The sequence below is a fragment of the Dasypus novemcinctus genome, chromosome X (genome assembly GCF_030445035.2).
Source record: "Dasypus novemcinctus isolate mDasNov1 chromosome X, mDasNov1.1.hap2, whole genome shotgun sequence".
In the NCBI taxonomy this organism is placed as follows: Eukaryota; Metazoa; Chordata; class Mammalia; order Cingulata; family Dasypodidae; genus Dasypus; species Dasypus novemcinctus.
The window spans coordinates 91,757,219-91,774,528 of NC_080704.1; the positions used below are offsets into that span (position 1 = coordinate 91,757,219).

General features: G+C 36.9%; 1 pseudogene; it reads right to left on the reverse strand.

Annotated features, from left to right (window-relative positions):
- Positions 1-569: 569 nt before the first annotated feature.
- On the reverse strand, positions 570-1,815 carry LOC101428695 (tyrosine-protein phosphatase non-receptor type 2 pseudogene; annotated as a pseudogene).
- Between the last annotated feature and the right edge of the window lie 15,495 nt (positions 1,816-17,310).

Sequence of the window (17,310 nt, forward strand, 5' to 3'; positions counted from 1 at the left end):
ATATGTATGTATATATATATAAACTCTGTACCAAATAATTGCAAAAATTGACGACATTCTGGGTATTGAAAAAAGTATAAACCAAAATATAGAAACTATGCAAAATATAGAAACCACACAAAATATTTTCTTCAACACAGAAGAATTAATCCAGACGTCAATAATAAAAATATAATTAGAAAATACCCATATCTCTGTAAATTAAGCATTCATATTCTAGATAATACATAAGTCAAAGAAGAAATTGCATCGTAAACTAGAGAATATTTTGAACTGAACTACAACAAAATTATGATAAAATATATACGTGGTGCTTCTAAAGTTAGTTTTTTAAACAATATTAATATTTTTATTTCACAAAACAATGTACACTTTGGGTTTCAGAGTAACCTGTAGTGAAGGTTCCTGAGATGTTGGGCCCATGCCTGGCAATATCACTTAAAGGGTTGATATCTACTCTACTGCATTATTTTGGTATAGGAGGAGTTTGCTGCTAATAGACAAATTCTCATGATTGACGTGGCACAGTCAGCTACTAGTGCAGAAGCTTACTGTGCAAAATTGTTTAATTATAGGGCATTTTGCTGAAAAAAAAAGAGTGTCTAGCCAACAAAAGTGCTAGCCAAAATGACCAACAAAAACCTCATCTTAGTGAGAATAAGTTGCCAAAATAACCTCTTCTCTTTTTATTGATTCAGTCTCATTTAGCCACTGTTTCATCTGCTATACCTTCTAAGTTGTGTTAGCTTTTCTGTCTTCTAGAATACATTTCCATAGAACACTCTTATTGTTTTCCTCCACAGTATCTTGCATTTTAAAGGACAGTCTTGCATATATGACACCTGCCAGTTTTTCTTCTTCTAAGACTATACTACTCATGTTTTATTTTTCAGTCATTATTTTGTTTGGTGAAAACCTAAAGTAGGAGATAAATCTTCCCTAGAAATTTCTTTCCACCATTTCTGTATATTTAAATCTCCCTTTATAAACTTTGCTCCTTCTAGTATATTCACATATTAGAATCTGAGTTGATCTGGTGTTTCAGTAACGTCATTCAATATTTTCTCATATTCAGCAAAACTTGTTTAATATTAATATCATATTTTCCATCAAAACAAGACAAGTGTCTACTAAAGAAAAGGTGCCAGATTGCCCAATTCCTGCACTATCGGGGATTACTTCAGACCCATGCTCAGAGTTGAAGGAGCTAGATTCTAACACTTTTAAGTAGGAAATTGAGAAATGAAGCTACTGATTCAGGGACTCCAAAATCTGGCCAGGTAGTATAATGAAAGTGAGATAATGTTCCGGCTTCACCATTATTGATATTTTCTAATTATGGTAGATGTACTGTATAATGTTATTTCACGTCTTCTGATAAAAGCTACAGACTGGATCCCGTTTCTTTAAACAGCATCTCTCAGGCATATTTTCTCGGCCAATACTATGCACATTTAACCGATTATTTCTCCACAACCCAGTTCAGTAAATAACTGCTTTTGTCTTTTTTGGCAAACGATGAGCCAGAAATTATAAAATGTTTTGGGAAATGAACCCTGTGTTGTCGTAACTCCTCTCCACCTATGTTATGTCGACTAAGCTGACATTAATATAATCATTTTCAGCGTTCAGCAGCTTGACAAGGCAGTGATCATATAGGCCTACATCTCTGTATCTGTATCAATTTCTGTTTTCTGGAAACTTGGCCATTTTATGAAGATAGTCATAAGACTTATTTCGAATTTGCAAGCAAAGCTGCTGCTAGCGACTCTGAATGTCCAGCTCCTTGAACTTAAGTTCTGTAGTGAGGGACATGGCGATGGGTACTAGGACGGCTTTGGAGGGTAACATAGGTAGGATTTGAAGGCTATTTCTGGCCTTAAATATACATATTGGAAAATACAAATGGCAGAAAATCAATGGCTAAAGTACACATCTCGGTAAATTGGTAAAAAAAAATAGTATATTCAACTTAAATAAAACAGATGCCTGGAAGAGTAAATGTAAGAGCAAAATTAGTGAAAACAAATGCACACTAGAAAAAAATCATGTCCAAAAGTTCATCTACTGAAAAGAGTAAGAAAATTGATAGGCTCCTAGCAAAACTGATCAAGTAAAACTGAAATAATGACATTAGCAACAACACATTAATGATAATAGCATATAACACATTAAACATTTAATGTGTCCCAGGTTCAGTTTTAAGCCATTTGCATGCATTATCTCAGGGTTTTCAAATCTGGCTGCCCATTAGTATCATATGGAGAGCTTTTGCAAAGATATATCCATGCCCTATACTGCTTCAATAAATAAAAATCACTGTGGATGTATTCCATGAATCAATAATTTTGTAAAAAGTTCCTATGTGATCTTAATTTGTACCCTGGATGAAGAACTATTGCTTTATATCATTCAATGATCACAGCCACCATGAAGTATTATTATCATTACTAATAATATTAGTATTAGTAAATATTAATACCTTCATTTTTCATAAGAGAAAAGTGAAGTAAAAAATGGTAACTAGCTTTCTTAGAGTCAGACAGCTAAATAAGGTAATAAGTCAATTATTTCTACCCACAACTAATATGAAATGCTGCCATCTCTCCACTATCTGGTAGTCATTCTGTATTGGAATAGTGATCCTACCTCTGAGTAATATTTGACTTCCTTGAGTGATGCCTAAAGCTACTCTAGAGTTTAGTGTAAAGGCAAGAAGTTTAGTCAAATCAATCATAACATGTTCCTAACCGCCCCCCACACACACACCATTTCCACCTTTGCATACATTTTGTTAGAAAGAAAAATCCCACCAGTTCAATGAAAATTTTCCTGACCTTCTTTTCAGTTAAAACTAACAATTTCCTCATTTGGTGTACTATACAATGTGAAGTATTCTATGATCTGAGCTCCTTGAGAATAGGGAATGACTCTCATTTGCTGCAATATTCCAAGAAGTAAGCACAGTGCTTGCCACATACTAGGTGCTCAATAATAATGAATGCAAACCTTTAGCAACACTAACAAAGAAAAAAAGAGAGAAGATGCAAATACACAAAATAAGAAATGAGAAAGGCGATATCACCACTGACCCCACAGAAATAAAGACTATCATAAGAGGATATTTTGAAAAACTATATTCCAACAAAAATGACAATCTAGAGGAAATGGACAAATTCCTAGAAACACATAAGCAGCCCATATTGACGAAAGAAGAAATTGATGATCTTAACAAACCAATCACAAGCAGAGAGATAGAATCAGTTATCAAAAATCTCCCAACTAAGAAGAGCCCAGGGCCAGATGGCTTCACAGGTGAATTCTACAAAACATTCCGGAAAGAACTGACACCAATCCTGCTGAAACTATTCCAAAACATCGAAAGAGAAAGAACATTACCCAACTCCTTCTATGATGCCAACATTACCCTAGTACCAAAGCCAAACAAAGACATCACAAGAAAGGAAAATTACAGACCAATTTCTCTAATGAACCTAGACGCAAAAATACTTAACAAAATACTTGCTAATCGTATTCAACAACACATTAAACGTATTATACACCACGACCAAGTGGGATTCATCCCAGGTATGCAAGGATGGTTCAACATAAGAAAATCAATCAACGTAATACACCATATAAACAGATTGAAGGAAAAAAATCACATGATTATATCTATTGATGCAGAAAAAGCATTTGACAAAATACAGCACCCTTTCTTGATAAAAACACTCCAAAAGATTGGAATACAAGGGAATTTTTTGAACATGATAAAGAGTATACATGAAAAGCCTAAAGCCAATATTGTTTACAATGGAGAAATCCTAGACTCCTTCCCTCTAAACTCAGGAACAAGACAAGGATGCACACTGTCTCCGCTCCTATTTAACATTGTCTTAGAAGTACTTGCACAAGCACTGAGGCAAGAACCAGAAATAAAAGGCATTCAAATTGGAAAGGAAGAAGTCAAAATTTCATTATTTGCAGATGACATGATCCTATACATAGAAAACCCTGAGAGATCTACAACAAAGATTATAGAACTCATGAATGAGTTTAGTAAAGTCGCAGGGTATAAGATCAATGCGCAAAAATCAGTAGCATTTCTGTACACCAATAATGAGCAAGATCAGGAGGAAATCAAGAAAGAAATACCATTCACAATAGTAAATAAAAAAATCAAATACTTAGGAATAAATTTAACTAAAGAGGTAAAGAACTTATACACCAAGAACTATACAAGATTGTTCAAGGAAATCAAAGAAGACCTAAAAAATGGAAGACTATTCCTTGTTCATGGATAGGAAGACTGAACATTATTAAGATGTCTATCCTACCAAAACTGATATACACATTCAATGCAATCCCAATAAAAATCAACGCAGCCTTCTTTAAGGAACTAGAAAAACTAACTATGAAATTTATTTGGAAAGGAAAGAGACCCCGAATAGCCAAAGACATACTGAAAAAGAAAAATGAAATTGGAGGAATCACACTACCTGACTTCAAAACATACTATAAAGCTACAGTGGTGAAAACAGCATGGTATTGGCATAAGGAGAGACACATAGACCAATGGAATCGAATTGAAAGCTCTGATATAGAACCTCACATATACAGCCACATAATATTCAATAAAGCCACCAAACCCTCTCAACTGGGAGAGAGTGGCCTATTCAACAAATGGTGTCTGGAGAACTGGATAGCCATATGTAGAAGAATGAAAGAGGATTACCATCTCACACCTTATACAAAGATCAACTCAAGATGGATCAAAGACCTAAATATAAGAGCCAAGACCGTAAAAACCTTAGAAAGCAGTGTAGGGAAACATCTACAGGACCTTGTAATAGGAAATGGATTTATGAATATCTCACCAAAAGCACGAGCAGCAAAAGAACTAATAGATAAATGGGACTTCCTCAAAATTAAAGCCTTCTGCACCTCAAAGGAGTTTGTCAAGAAAGTAAAAAGGGAGCCCACACAGTGGGAGAAAATATTTGGCAATCATATATCTGATAAGAAACTTATAAATTGCATATATAAAGAACTCCTATATCTTGAAAATAAAAAGATAAACAACCCATTTAAAAAATGGGAAAAAGACTTAAACAGACACTTCTCTGAAGAAGAAATACAAATGGCAAGAAAGCACATGAAAAAATGTTCCAAATCTCTAGCTATCAGGGAAATGCAAATCAAAACTACAATGAGATACCATCTTACACCCATAAGATTGGCAGCTATGAATAAAACAGAAGAATACAAGTGCTGGAGAGGATGTGAAGGAAGGGGAACACTCATCCACTGCTGGTGGGAATACAGAAGGATCCAACCATTCTGGAGGACAGTATGGCGGTTTCTCAAAAAACTAGCCATAGATTTGCCATATGACCCAGCAATACCACTGCTGGGTATATATCCAGCAGAACTGAAAACAAGGACACAAACTAATATATGTACACCAATGTTCATAGCAGCATTGTTCACTATTGCCAAAAGTTGGAATCAACCCAAATGCCCATCAACAGATGAGTGGATCAATAAAATGTGGTATATACACACAATGGAATATTACTCGGCTGTAAGAACAAACACACTACAAACACATGTGATAACATGGATGAATCTTGAGAACCTTATGTTGAGTGAAGCAACCCAGACATTGAAGGACAAATACTACATGACCTCAATGATATGAAATAAACAAGCTGCCCTAGATAGCAAGAGACTGAACGATAGGCTTACAGGAAATCGGAGGGTGGAGGAAGGATATGAGCCGATGTCTGCAGGGGTGGAATTTAAGACGAGATGGTGGTAAGTATGAACACAAAGAAGAGATAAAAGGGGGGCAAGGGGTTGCCTTTGGTTGGGGCTTTACGGGTTTGAGGGTGGCTGGGGAGGGATGGATGGGTAACGTTGCCCAAAAGTGGGGGGAGGGAGGGGTAGCATACGAACACAGGAGAGGGTCAGGAGGTGGTGGAGAGTAAAATGCCGAGAAAATCATATCAAAATATAATAAAGAGGGTTACCTGTTTAGAATGCTCGGAGGGGAGGGTCTGATGCAGGACGGGCTCCTGGGGAATGTCTAAATGCTCATTCTGCCAGAGTGGGTGACACCATGGCGTGGAATCCCAAGTAGTGAGAGTGGGGGTGGACCCACATCCTGGGGAGGACTAATGCCATCCAATAGAGGGAACTGTATCCCTCGAGAGAAAGGGTGGCTCCCAGGGCATTGGGGCAGTTGAGCAAGTTAGGCCCTGAACACTATTCCATCTATCTCTGGAAGTGGCTCCTCAGGAAACGGAGGTTGGCTGTCACTGTGGGCACCAAGGTGGAAGGGAAAATGGACGTTAAATGTGTGGAACCAAAGTAAATGGGGGGCAAGAGAGGAGTTTCTTGAGAGTACACAAGGATGGATATAAAACATGTAATATTACACCATAACATAAAGGAGATGACAGACTGATAATGTAAACCATAATGTAAAACATAGGATAACTAAAAATGTAAAGAACTGTGTATCCTAAAGTATGCACCATAATGTAAGCACAGATGTTACCTTGTTAGAAAGCTAATATCTCAGACTCTGTACATCACCTTAAGTAAATATGATATGAATAGGGCGTAAGAGTATCACTGTGGAAGGGAAAAGGTTTTCTGGTGGATGTGTGGGAGTGCTGTATATTATATATATGCATTGCTGTGGTCTAGGACTCCTGTGAAGAAATGCTGAATTATTAGGCGGGAAAAAAAAAAAAAAAAAAGGATAGGATGTGGAATTTTTTCAAATCAACATTCTTTATCTAAGTTCTTTATCTAACTTTATCCAAGTTCTTTATCTATCCTTTAAACCCATCGCTATATGCCATTCCCTAGTAAGGGACCATGACATTATATTGGGCTTCAAATTTCGGGGAGTTCTGGATCACAGAGTGTTTCAACAATGGCAATGGAGGGATACTGGTATGGGATACCAATGACAGGTGATATATGGCTGACAGGGAGCTGTTCAGAACATATGTCCAGGGTGCATGGTAATGATTGGATATACTCATAGTGGCAACAATTAAAAACCACAGCAGGGGGGGTACTGGGTTCCTGGCCAGTGGTGCTCTGTCGTGGTCCCTAGGGGAGCAGCGACAGTCTCCCAGGTACAGTGGCGGGGACCGGGAGGGAGTGAGGGTTCAACAGTGAGCCCCTGATGCTAATGACTATGCTTGTGAGCTAATAAACCTAAAATAAGAACAAGGCCTAGAGCAACATTGTGCCTGGGAATTTCCTCCTGTCAGCCTTCATGTTACTCAAATGTGGCCAGTCTCGAAGCCAAACTCAGCATGTAAATGCAATGCCTTCCCTCCAGCGTGGGACATGACACCCGGGGATGAGCCTCCCTGGCAACGAGGGACCACTATCAACTACCAACTGATGATGCAACTGGAAAAGGACCTTATATGGAAAGTTCAATGCGGATCAGCAGAATATCCATGTCTACATAAAATAACATGACTTTAAAATGCTGTTTGACCTAAAGTAAGGGGGAAATGGAAAGGAGAAATGAGTTTATATGGCTACGAGTTTCTAAAAAAGAGTCTGGAGGCTGGCAGAAGGATTGCCCTCATGCACAACTGAGCAGAGTCAGAGAGACAGATAAAGCAGATACAACCCCCAGATATTGGTTCCTTTGAAGGCTAAAGAGACCCATGAGAGTTATGGTCATGGCCGATGGGGTTAATTACCAGGGTAGATGGCCCCTCTTTGGAAATGGTGTTTATGTGTGATGAATCTGGACTCAGATGGGATCTCCCTTCATAAGACTTTCATGCTAATGTGCTGGAGGTGCAGTTAATGTTGGGGTTTAAGATATATTTAGGGGATTTGAATCTCTGGACTGACAATGTGATAGCCAGGTCCTGAGCCTCAACAGACTCCAGCACCTACAATCTGATTTATTGGACTTACCACACTCAGCTAAGATGGAGTTGAAGAAGGACAATCACCACACCATGGAGCCTAGAGTGATTACAACTGAAAATGGGAGGATTGCATCCAGCATCCATGTGGAATCTGAGCCTCCTCTTGACATAGAGGTGCAATGGACACAACCAATCCAATGTCCACATAGAAGAGGTGGCATTGGATTGGGAAAAGTGGACATGGTGAACGATGGGTATGGGGAAAGGCAGGAAGAGATGAGAGGTGGAGGCGTCTTTGGGACATGGAGCTGCCCTGGATGGTGCCTCAGAGGTAATCACCGGACATTGTAAATCCTCACAGGGCTCACTGGATGGAATGGAGGAGAGTATGGGCCATGATGTGGACCATTGTCTATGAGGTGCAGAGGTGCCCAAAGATGTACTTACCAAATCCAATGGATGTGTCATGATGATGGGAACGAGTGTTGTTGGGGGGGGGAGAGGGGGGGTGGGGGGGTGGGGTTGAATGGGACCTCACATATATATATATTTTTAATGTAATATTATTACAAAGTCAATAAAATAAAAAAAAAGAAAAGAAAAGAAAAGAAAAAAAAATAATAATGAATGAATAGCTGGATGAAGAGAGAGCTTTTCCCACAAATTATCAATGGCTTCAATCTTCAGACTCCTAACATTCTTCCCCCCTCATCCCTGATAAGAGCCATATAACTCTACCCCAAGATTTCTCTAAAGCTGAGTAACATGGGATATGTTGTTGAATGGGAGAGCTGTCCTTCTTGATATTGATATCAAAAGTTATAAATGTTCCCCAAACATCCTCATTAGACTGCTAGTTTCCTATATTGGCTAACATGTATTTGGTGCTCATTATGTGCAAGATTACTTTTTTTTTTTTTAAGATTTATTTTATTTATTCCCCAACCCTTGTCACTTGCTTGCTGTCTGCTCTCTGTGTCTATTTGCTGCACGTCTTTCTGTGTCTGCTTGTCTCACTTTGTTGCATCATCTTGCTGTGCCAGCTCTCTGTGGGCATGGGCCATCAGCTCTCCACAGGCACGGGTCATCAGCTCTCCACAGTGTGGGCCAGCTTGCCTTTGCAAGGAGGCTCTGGGAAGCAAACCCAGGGCCTCCAATATGGTAGACAGGAGCCCAATCAGTTGAGTCACATCTGCTTCCCTGTCCCAGATTACTTTAAACTCTCTTCAATCTCAGATAAGGTCTATGAGATAGATATTATTACTATCTTTACTTTACAGATGAGAAAATTAAATTTGCAAGGGTTTAAATGATTTGTCAAACATTACCTAAGGGTAGAATCAGATTCAATCCCAGGTCAGCATGACAAAAATTGTAACCACTGTGCTATGTTGTTTTTCAAATAATGATATCAATAGCTGAACCGAACACATCCTGAGCACTCATTTGGCAGGCACTATAAAAAGAGCTTTACATGCATGGTCTCACTTACTTATCACAAATAACCAAGAGGTAATGACGTTATTATCCCTAGTTTTTACTACTGAAACTATGAGTTTTAAACTAATTAAATAACATATAAAAACTCACCCACCCACTTCTGCATCTTGCTCTTATATCACTCTGCCCTTCTTTCACTAATCTCAAGCCACAGTGAACTTCTTTCAGTTCCACCAAAAGACCAAGTTCTTTCTCAGCTTAGGTCTATGCACACTTATGCCTGAAACACTTGCCATGCCTAATCTGCTTACATTACTTTTACTCATTTTTCCAAGATTCAGCTTAAATATTATTTTCTCAGAAAAGAATTTCCATGATTCAACTCCAACCCTCAACTCTAACTCTTGAGTTTCTCCATTATAATTAAATATGTTTAATTAATTGAGCCAGCTTTTTAAATGGTGCCACATTTAAAGTAGGGTATATTTTCAAATATTGTGGTTTGCCTACCTGTTTATGGATGAAATAAACACACGGAAAGAATACACTTGAACTTCGCATCTCAGTACCAGCTATCCCATTTATTCAAATTAATTTTTTCTTTATAAAACCCAAACTGATGTTGTATGTCCTCCCATGGCCCACTGGATGGAATGTGGGAAAGTGTGGGCTATGGTGTGGAACACAGGACATGGGGTGCAGCGATGCTCGGAGATGTACTCACTAGACGCAATGGATGTGACATGACGATGGGGGAAAGTGTTACTGTGGGGGGAATGGTGGGGTGGGGGTGGTGGGGGCGAATGGGGACCTCATATTTTTTTTAATGTAATATCTTTTTTAAAAAATGAATAAATTGAGTAGAATTTGGAAAAAAAAAACCAAACTGATTCATTAGGGTAATTTTTTTCCAGCTTAGCAGTTTAGGGAAAAAGCTGACAATTTTGTAGGTTTTGAGATTATAGTTCTCTTTAAAGTGCCGGTGTGTTAAAATAGTGTCCTTGTAATTTTACATGCTTTTGTGATGGAGTACTGTTTTGTTAAATTATTTTGACTTTTGAATTCTTTCCACTTGAATTTGTTTATGTATGACTTCAGGAGGAATACTGAACATCTGAGTCCTGAATAATTCTCATAAACTAATAATTGCAGAGGCTTTAAATAAAAGACAAAACAAAACAAAAAACCCAGGTCTCAATCTCTAGATGTCTTATTCATGGACAGACATTTCAAATCACTACATAACTAAAACCTCAGAAAAGTGTTCATTTTCTCAGCCTATGATTACCTCCCAAGAAAATGGAGGTTTTCATAAACTTATTTCTATTAGGTAAAATAAGATTTATTATCATTTTTCCTATTTTTCCTTGATATTCCTTTTTTAAGCAACAATGGAATCTCATTTTGCTGTATCGGGATTTGGTTGGGGAAAATCTGTTTTTCTTATCTATATACTTTGCAAATTTGTGAACTTTGATCACTTCCTTTATCAGCCTTCATCTTTCCATGCTGAAGAACCTCCATGTCTTAAATTTGTATCCTTCTCTTAAGGTCACCCCTCAACTCCCCTCTCCTATAATCCATTTATAGTGGTATTTTATTTTGGATGGTCTTAATAAATGTACCAAATAACTACACTGACATTCTAATGGATGGTATTAACAGTAGAATACTTAAACAATAAGAAGAAACAAAACAAAACAAAAAAGCTCTTTGAGTGGAAATAAATGTTGATTTGGGGAATATGTACAGCTTTAGTTAAAATATTTTCAGATTGATTTTATGTTAATTATCAAAATTAATTAATTTGCTTTTTCCCAATTGTCAGACCATATCTTTGTAATACATTGTTTTTAGGACTTAATATTGTTTTATGTTTATCAATAAACTCTTCATTGCTTACAAGATTATCTTGTAATTTTCATATTTTAAATTCCAAAAAGATGATTAATAAGAATAATGCATAAAACACATATAAGAATTACCTCCTAAGAGTTTGGGCTCCTGAGTGTGATGGAGTTGGACTCAGATGTGATCTTTGTTCCTAAGCCTCTCCTGTCACTCTTACTGGACCTGTGGTTGGCGCTGGGGTTTGGTGCATACTCAGGGGACCTGAATCTCTGGACTGTCCATGTGATAGCCAGGTCCTGATCCTCAACAGACTTACAACTCCTACCCTCTGGTTTATTGGACTTATCCCAGCCAGCTAACAGGGAGGTGAAGAAGGTCAACCACCACATCAGGGAGCCAAGAATGCCTACAACTTCAAGCAGGAGAATTGCATCCATCATCTAAATGGAATCTAAACCCCCTCTCGATACAGAGGTGGAGTTGACGTAAACATCCCAGGGTCCACAGGATTGAGGAATAGAGTATGGATTAGAGTGAATTTACTGATATTCTATTCTGTAACTATTTTGATTAGTAATGGAAGAAAATGTAGCATTGATGTGGAGAAAGTGGCCATGGTAGCCAATGAGAGCAAGGAGAGGGAAGAAGAGATATGATGTATGGGCATTTTCAGGACTTGGAGTTGTCCTGGATGGTACTGCAGGGGCAATTACTGGACATTGTATGTCCTGCCGTGGCCCACTGGGTGGACTGGGGGAGAATGTAAAGTGTAATGTGAACCTTTGTCCATGCGGTGCAGCAATGCTCAGAGATGAATTCACCAAGGGCAATGGATGTCCCATGATGATGAAGGGGGTTGTTGATATGGGAGGAGTGGGTGAGAGGGGTGGGGGGTATATGGGGATGTCGTATTTTTTTAATGTAACATAAAAGTAAATAAATTAATTAAAAATAGTTGCCTACTAAGAACAATAAAATTCAGGTCATTACATTCTAGAAAGAAAAGGTCACTTCAGTCGAAATTACTGTTTCCAAATATTTCAAAGAAATGTTGAACCTAAAGTGATTATGACCAATTGCCGTTATTTATTTAAATTGTGTAATGAAATCTACCAGTAGTTCTGCAATCTGCATGTTTGAAGCAGTTGACCTGACCAACTGATGTGCACAAATTAGCATCCTGGATACTAAGTGTATTTTGTAGGTAATTAAATATATCTATCATTATTTGATACATAAACTTTACTATCTAAAGCATTCTGTTGAACGTGAGTGATAAAATTAAAACACACATAACTTTGTTAAGCTCAATGAGAACCATTTCTATAAACTGCATGCTCAAAATATATTTAAAGTTAACAGAAAAAAAATTGTAAGCAGTGTAATGATTCCCCCAGATATTAATCAAATTATTTACACTCTCTCAAAAGAGTTTTATTTTGAAGCTCAGACATGAATCCTTGGTTTCCATTGTGATATTTTTAAACTTCACTTCTTGCTACTTGATAAATAAGTAATGTCATTCTAAAAGAAAATCTGTATGCTAAAAAGAGGCCCTGGTGACAACGACCATTTCCTTATAAGCAAAACTTAGAAAACTGAAACAAAGGTCATTTCTATATAGTATACTAAAGTGACAAAAATCAGGATACATGTAGGTATTTTTCCTTCCATAATATCAAGAAGTCAATTACCAAGCAGCAACTTGGTAATTGAAGGGTCAGTCCAATTAAAATATTAGGTTTCTTTCAGCAATTGATCCTAGCTATATCATGCTGCTCAGTTATCAACTTTAAAATGTTTGATTGAAATGATAATGACACAGCCTGAGAGTTTTCATAATTCCAGGTTTCAAAATACATTATATGGCCACGACTCAATTATGTCTTTCTTTTATTGTATTTTTTTGAAGACACAGAGATTTTTAAAAATGTTATATTAAAAGATGAAAGAGGTTCCCATATACCACACACCGCCCCCCCCCCCCCCCAATCTCCACCAACATCAACAACCTCTTTCATCATTGTGGCACATTCATTGCATTTGGTGAAAACATTTTGGAGCACTGCTGCACCGCATGGATAATAGTTTACATTGCAGTTTACACTCTCCCCCAGTACATTCAGTGGGTTATGGTAGGATAAATAATGTCTAGCATCTGTATCTGCAATATCCTTTAGGACAACTCCAAGTCCCGAAAATGCCCCCACATCACATCTCTTCTTCTCTCTCCCTGCCCTCAGCAACTACCATGACCACTTTCTCCACATCAATGCTAGTTTCTTCCATTGCTAGAATCAATAGTTCTGTAGTAGAATACCAGTAACTCCACTTTAATCTACATTTTATTCCTCCTTCCGGAGCACCCTGGGATGGTGATGTCCACTCCACATCTATATTGAGAGGGTTCTTAGATCCCACATATTTGGTGGATGTGATTCTTCTGCTTGCAATTGTAGGTACTCTTAGTTCCCTGGTGTGATGGTTGACTATCTTTTCCTCCCTGTTAGCTGACCTGGGTAAGTCCAATGAACCAGAGAGTAGGATTTGCCTCTCTTTTGAGGCTCAGGGCCCAGCTGGTACATGGTCAGTCCAGAGCTTCAAGTCTCCTGAGTATACACCAACCCCAGTGCCAACCACAGGTTCAGTAAAAGTTACAGAAGGGGCATGTATAGAAAGGTCACATCTGAGAAGACAAAATTAAAAGTTTAAAAAATAAGTATGTAGGCACTGAGAAAGGAATGAAAGAGATTTCCTTGCCACTGTACATACAGGGCAAGACCTATTACACTGATGAAATGCAAAATGTCAAAAACAACATTCTTTGATATTTTTCATTTTTTAATACCCCAAATTATTTTTTACTCTATTTTAGTTTTCCTAAATTAGTATTTATTCTATTTCTAATCTTTAAACTTTTCATTACTGTTACTAATTCATTTTCCTACTAATTGAATTTGACAATACATTTCGCTTCATTTTTTAAGAAGTTTTGCACCACAGAGGGGTTCAAGTATGGTAGGGGAGGAGCACTATTGTGGGATGTTATTGATGGGGGAACACATGGTTGGGAGGGATTTCTCCATGGCATGTATGTAGGGTATATACAAATGTTCAGGTATTCATTAGGTATTTTCATAGTAGTGACAGTTAAAAATGACAACTGAGGGATTGCTGAGTTCCTAGCCAGGGGAATTCTGTCATATTCCCCAATATAACAGCAACAATCCCTCAAGTCCAAGGTCAAAGGCCAGTGAAGAAGGATGGTTCAATGATGAGCCCTTGATAATGGCAACTAGGTTTGTGATCCTGTGCATCTGAAATGTGAACTAGGCCTAGAGCAGCAGAGTGCCTAAGAATTACATCCTGAGAGCTTCCATGTTGCTCAAATGTGGCCACTCTCTAAGCCAAACTCAGTGTGTAAATGCATTACCTTCCTCCCAGTGTGGGACATGATTCCTGAGGATGAGCCTCCCTGGTGGTGAGGGATTACTAACAATCACTAACTTGTGATGCAACTAGAAAAAGACCTTGAATAAAAGGGGAAATGGTAAAGACAAATGAGTTTATATGGCTAAGATTCTTCACAAAAGCATTGGGAAACCATCATAGGGGTCATGCTTATGCACGCCTCAGCAGGATCCCAGAGACAGCCAAAGTAGATACAACCCCAGGTATCGGTACACCTGAGAGCTATGGAGACACTGTTTCTATGGTCATGACATATGGCTCTGGAGTTCAGTGATTTGTCAGTGGGCCCTACTTTAGAATTAGTGTTCAGCTATGTCTTTAACAAGTTGTTTAATAAGGCTATTAAAGGTTTCTGTTGTGGCAGCTTATGAACAGAAATGTAAATTAGATATTATTTTATTGCTTATGCAAATTCAGCTATGATCATAATTGTTTACTTCTTAACAGAATATATTTAGATAAAATAATGTGCTTATTGATAAATGAAAATATTTTTATTTATTTGAATAAACTTGTTTTCCTCAGGATACTTTCTTTTGTTGAAATTATAATCTATCATATTTTTAGTGGGAACTGATTGCTATTATATTTTATCTTTTCCTCTCCACCATAATTATTCAAACTTTCTATATCCTGGAATTCAGTTAAACACACCTATTAAACATCTATTTTTACCAAAAGAATTCCTAGTAATAGAATGAGGAAAAATTCCCAATATCTGGCCAACAATTATTTACAAGCAATTGGGACATAGAAATGTACATATACATAGTTATATTTACAACTTAAATATGGCTACCTAAAAATAACAACTAAATAGCTATAATATTTTATTATTAATTTCTTATAACTTTCTGTATATCAAGCATATTGCTAAGCATTTTAGATTCATTTTCTTATTTTATCCTCACAGTTACCCAATGAGTCAGTTCTATTTTCATCCCCATTTTACATAAGAATAAACTGCGGTATAGAAAAGTTATATACAGGTATTAGTTATGCACTATAAATATAAAATGGAGTGTTAAATTAGTTATCACTCTTGTATCTGAAAATGAATCATGAGTTTTGAGAAAGTCCATGAAAAAACAAATGAATTTCTTCACTGAATAATATTATGAGAATGGACATTCAAAGGAAACAACTTGAGTAAAGCTCCTAACCTGAGAAAGACATAGCTTATTTGTAGAATAACAAATGTAAGTAGAATATAGTGAATAAAAGTGTGGTTACTGATTCGGAATACCCATTTTACATAAGAATAAACTGCGGTATAGAAAAGTTATATACAGGTATTAGTTATGCACTATAAATATAAAATGGAGTGTTAAATTAGTTATCACTCTTGTATCTGAAAATGAATCTTGTGTCAGTCATGAGTTTTGAGAAAGTCCATGAAAAAACAAATGAATTTCTTCACTGAATAATATTATGAATGGACATTCAAAGGAAACAACTTGAGTAAAGCTCCTAACCTGAGAAAGACATAGCTTATTTGTAGAATAACAAATGTAAGTAGAATATAGTGAATAAAAGTGTGGTTACTGATTCGGAATACCTGGTTTCAAAATCCAGGCTTGCTACTAGCTGTATGAAGTTGAGAAGATGTATTATATTTTCTATGCCTCAGCAAAATGGAATTGGTAATTGCACATTCCAGATTTGGTCATTGTGAGGGCTAAATGAAACCATCCATATACTATATAGAATAGGGCCTGGCACACAGTAAGCAATTAATTCATATTTTTTATTAGAGAAGTTCTGAGTTTACAGAGAAAGGATGTAAAAATAGAGGATTCCCATAAAGCACCCAATTATTAACAAATTGCATCTATGTTGTACAATTGTGATAATTGATGAAAGCACAGTTTTATAATTGCACTGTTAACTACTATTAACTATAGTCAAAGGTTTAACTTAGAGTTTGCTGTTTGTGAACTGTGGATTTCTTTTTGCATTTTTTATTCTATAACCATATATGCAGCCTAAAATTTCCACTATTAACCACATTAAGATATATATTTTAGTGCTGATAGTTATGCTGACCATATTGTGTTACCATCACAACCATCAATATATAAAATATTTCCATTGTTGCAAATAGGAACTCTGTACGTCTTAAACCTTAACTCCCAATTACCATCTCTAACTTGTACTTTGGTAACTACAATACAGATTCTGACTCTATTACTCTGCTTATTCTAATTATTTCATATCAGTGAGAGCACATATTATTTGTGTTTTCATGCCTTCCTGATTGGACACAACATGATGTCTTCAAGGTTCATCCATATTGTCGCATGTATCAGACCTTCGTTCATTTTTTATGGCTGAATAATAATATTCCTTTATATGTATATACCACATTTTCTTCATTCATTATTTGATGGACAGTTTGATTGCTTTCATCTTTTTGCAAATGTGAATAATATCACTATGAACATTTGTGGGAAAATATCTGAGTCAATGCTTGCAATTATTTTGGGCATATATGTAGAAGTGGGATTTCTGGGACATAAGGTAATTCTATACTTAGTTTTCTGAGAAATCACCAGACTGTATGCCACAGGGGATAACACATTTTACATGGCCATCAGCAGTGAATAAGTGTTCCTATTTCTCCACATGCTCA